The 4,909-nt window shown below is 45.7% G+C and overlaps 1 pseudogene; it reads left to right on the top strand.

Annotated features, from left to right (window-relative positions):
* Positions 1–4,509: 4,509 nt before the first annotated feature.
* On the top strand, positions 4,510–4,627 carry LOC124709159 (annotated as a pseudogene).
* The last annotated feature ends 282 nt before the right edge of the window (positions 4,628–4,909 follow it).

Raw genomic sequence — 4,909 nt, 5'->3', positions numbered from 1 at the left:
TGCTGATCCCTTCATTTCTTTATAGCTGCTAATAAGCTTACTGGTATAAATTTCCTAACTACATCTATGCATTTGGAACTGCAATGAATTAACATAACAGCTCAAACTGTTTACAGATAGGGTGGAGAACAACTGCATAGCCCTCTCTACATCTACATGACTACTCTGCAATTCACATTTAAGTGCTTGGCAGAGGGTTCATCGAACCACAATCATACTATATCTCTACCATTCCACTTCCGAACAGCGCGCGGGAAAAACGAACACCTAAACCTTTCTGTTCGAGCTCTCATTCCTATTATTTTATTTTGATGATCATTCCTACCTATGTAGGTTGGGCTCAACAAAATATTTTCGCATTCGGAAGAGAAAGTTGGTGACTGAAATTTCGTAAATAGATCTCACCGCGACGAAAAACGTCTTTGCTTTAGTGACTTCCATCCCAATTCGCGTATCATATCTGCCACACTCTCTCCCCTATTACGTGATAATACAAAACGAGATGCCCTTTTTTGCACCCTTTCGATGTCCTCCGTCAATCCCATTTGGTAAGGATTCCACACCGCGCAGCAATATTCTAACAGAGGACGAACGAGTGTAGTGTAAGCTGTCTCTTTAGTGGACTTGTTGCATCTTCTAAGTGTCCTGCCAATGAAACGCAACCTTTGGCTCGCCTTCCCCACAATATTATCTATGTGGTCTTTCCAACTGAAGTTGTTCGTAATTTTTACACCCAGGCACTTAGTTGAATTGACAGCCTTGAGAATTGTATTATTTATCGAGTAATCGAATCCCAGCGGATTTATTTTGGAACTCATGTGGATCACCTCACACTTTTCGTTATTTAGCGTCAACTGACACCTGCCACACCATACAGCAATCTTTTCTAAATCGCTTTGCAACTGATACTGGTCTTCCGATGACCTTACTAGACGGTAAATTACAGCATCATCTGCGAACAACCTAAGAGAACTGCTCGGATTGTCACCCTGTAAACGTAGACTGTGATTGCAGAACGTCTCTGTTAAATAAAGTGCGTATGTTAGGGTGTGTTCTACCTTCTTATCCCTACTTTTATTGAAACTGTGTAACAAATTACTTTTTTTCCTCAATTCGATTCAGTAACTCGTCATTAGCTAACCGATCTTTTCACCTACGAGGAGCGTTCAGTAATAAGTGAAAAACATCTTTTTATCTGAAAGCGGGAGGATATTATTCCCCACTCTTTTGGTTACAAAACCCTATTTTTCAATATAATCTCCGTTCAATGCGACGGCGTTACGGCACTTTATTGGGCGGGCGTGTATGCCCGCACGGTGCTATTCTACTGGTCGATGTCGGAGCCAACGACTTGCTACACCAATAACCGCCCCATCATCCACGTACTGCTTCCTGCAGAGTGCAGTCCGCACAGATGACCCCCGTTGCCTTGTTTGGACATTTGCTTGACCGCGAGGAACCCAGAGTTCACACAACTTTGCGTACCCAACTGGAGGTCGAGTGTGCCAGCACTACCAAAAGATGCGTCCAGTTGAGCAGCGAGTGTTTGTGATCCGTCCATCACCTCGAATGAGAGTGTGCGCACTTTCCAATATTGCAGGTGTCACAGCTGCGTGCGGCATGACGGCTCGCAGGAGACTGGACAGTTCTGCGCGACCTTGCTCCGATGGTATCAGACGCTTCGCCCAACGATTCATCATGCTTTTGTTTGCTGACGGAACTCCCTAGTCACATCTGCAAGCACCTATTAATATGTGTGATGCTCTGGTTTTTTGCCAAAAGAAAGTCAGTGACAGCTATCTGCTTGGAACGCATCTCCATTACGGAAGCCATTTTGAAGGATACGTATAGTGCCGCCATCTATCGGAACTTCATGAAACTACTGCGGCTGAAGCGCGAATATTCGACGAAGTCCTGCAACAGATCCCACATTTTCTCAACCGAAACTGGCTGAGAAGAAAAATATGTCGCATTAATTATTGAACTTCCCTTGTAATTTTTAGCACTCTTCTACAGTACCGCACTTCGAAAGCTTCTAGGGTTCCACTTTTCACTTCCTTACAAGACACGACTCCAGAGCACTTTCATTCATAACTGACGTTAGCAAGTTTCTATTTCTGAGAAATTGATTTCCTGCTGGTGCCAGTGCGCAATTCAACATCATCTCTATTTCGACCTCTGCAAGCTATTTTTCTGCCGATGTAGCAAAACATATTGACTCGTTTCAGAGCATCATTTCAAAATCTGGTACCATCAGCATCAATCTATTTAATTTGACTAAATTTCATTATTTTATGTCCATCTGAGAACCTCTTTCGTAGATACTTCCCATTCTATAAACACGTTGTCCTTTTCTTATGAGCCCTGCACGAGACATACGTTGGTGGTAGCATAAAGTACGCAAAGTCTTCCAGTGCAGGTTTACGCAACATGGTTTGTACAATAACTACGTCGTCTTTCTTGCAAGGATTCACAGTTAACGAACACTTCTGGTACACAGGTTCGTATTTCTGCAGTGGCATGTTATGATCCCAATAGCGCTCCTCTGAATTTATTCAATGTCGAGAACAGTAGTTTAGAATTGGTTGCATTAGCTACTTGCATGCGATTCCTTTCCTTACGCACCACACTTTCTCTCGACATCTCCAAAAAAAAGTCTAAGTCTTCCATTCATTTTTCCGAACATTGACTTTTTGTGATCGACAGGTTTCATATTCATTTTAGAACTATTGTTTAAATGCTAATATGGTGTGGTGAGCTCAAAATCTTCAGCACTAATTTTGCTGCTGTTACGTCACCATTGTTTCCCAAAATGTCCAGAAACTGATGTAAAACTCGGAATAAAAAGACAATTACATTGGAATAACTTATCCCCACTGATACACTACTGACCATTAAAATTGACACACCAAGAAGAAATGCAGATGATAAACGGGTATTCATTGGACAAATATATTATACTAGAACTGACATGTGATCACATTTTCACGCAATTTGGGTGCATAGATCATGAGAAATCAGTACCCAGAACAACCACCTCTGGCCGTAATAACGGTCTTGATACGCCTGGGCATTGAGTCAAACAGAGCTTGGATGGCGTGTACAGGTACAGCTGCCCATGCAGCTTCAACACCATACCACAGTTCATCAAGAGTAGTGACCGGCGTATTGTGACGAGCCAGTTGTTCGGTCACCATTGACCTGACGTTTTCAGTTGGTGAGAGATCTGGAGGATGTGCTGGCCAGGGCAGCAGTCGAACATGTTCTGTATCCAGAAAGGCTCGTACAGGACCTTCAACATGCGGTCGTGCATTATCCTGCTGAAATGTAGGGTTTCGCAGAGATCGAATGAAGGACAGGGCCACGGGTCGTGTCGTAACATACCTGAAATGTAACGTCCACTGTTCAAAGTGCCGTCAATGCGAACAAGGGATGACCGAGACGTGTAACCAATGGCACCCCATACCATCACGACGGGTGATACACCAGTATGGCGATGACGAATAAACGCTTCCAATGTGCATTCACCGCGTTGTCGCCAAACACGGATGCGACCATCATGATGCTGTAAATAGAACCTGGATTCATCCGAAAAAATGACGTTTTGCCATTCGTGCACCCAGGTTTGTCGTTGAGTAAACCATCGAAGGCGCTCCTGTCTGTGATGCAGCGTCAAGGGTAACCGCAGCCATGGTCTCCGAGCTGATAGTCCATGTTGCTGCTAACGTCGTCGAACTGTTCGTGCAGATGGTTGTTGTCTTGCGAACGTCCCCCATCTGTCGACTCAGGGATCGAGACGTGGCTGCGCGATCCGTTACAGTCATACGGATAAGATGCCTATCATCTCGAATGCTAGAGATACGAGGCCGTTGGGATCCAGCACGGCGTTCCGTATTACCCTCCTGAACCCACCGATTCCATATTCTGCTAACAGTCATTGGATCTCGACCAATGAGAGCAGTAATGTCGCCATCCGATAAATCGCAGTCGCGATAGGCTACAATCCGATTTTTATCAAAGTCAGAAACGTGATGGTACGCATTCCTCCTCCTTACACGAGGCATCATAACAACGTTTCACCAGGCAACGCCTGTCAGCTGCTGTTTGTGTATTAGAAATCGTTTGGAAACTTTCGTCATGTCAGCACGTTGTAGGTGTCGCCACCGGCGCCAACCTTGTGTGAATGCTCTGAAAAGCTAATCATTTGCATAAAACAATATCTTCGTCCTGTCGGTTAAATTTCGTGTCTATTGCACGTCATCTTCGTGGTGTAGCAATTTTAATGGCCAGTAGTGTATATGAAAGAAAATGTAAGAAGTCTCCGTGAAGGATCTCGCACTGAGCTATAAGTGAGCAGTCGCACTGTGTCACAAGAGCTGGGAGGGTAGGGGAGAGAAGTCAGTGGAGAAGCTGCAAGGCCGAACTTCACGTAGTCACACTCTTCCGTGCTTTGAGGTAACCGCCCCTAGGCAGTGGAAGCTGGAGTCACAACGCAGGTGATATATCCAGGCCAACGGCCTTGCCGCAGTGGTAACACCGGTTCCCGTCAGATCACCGAAGTTAAGTGCTGTCGGGCTGGGCTAGCACTTGGATGAGTGATCATTCGGTCTGCCGAGCGCTGTTGGCAAGCGGGGTCCGCTCAGACCTTGTGAGGCAAACTGAGGAGCAACTTCATTGAGAAGTAGCGGCTCCGGTCTTGGAAACTGACATACGGCCGGAAGAGCGGTGTGCTGACCAAATGCCCCTCCATATCCGCATCCAATGACGCCTGTGGGCTGAGGATGACACGGCGGCCAGTCGGTATCCTTGGGCCTTCATGGCCTGTGCAGGAGGAGAGTTAGGTAATACCTCCAGGTGGTGTCAGGAAGACCTGGTCTGTCTTTAGAGAGCAGTTCGTGATCTATGGATG

Source organism: Schistocerca piceifrons, chromosome 7 (assembly GCF_021461385.2).
Source record: "Schistocerca piceifrons isolate TAMUIC-IGC-003096 chromosome 7, iqSchPice1.1, whole genome shotgun sequence".
NCBI classification, from domain to species: Eukaryota; Metazoa; Arthropoda; class Insecta; order Orthoptera; family Acrididae; genus Schistocerca; species Schistocerca piceifrons.
Note: the sequence above shows the minus strand (reverse complement) of the source record. Positions and strands in the feature narration are given on the sequence as shown.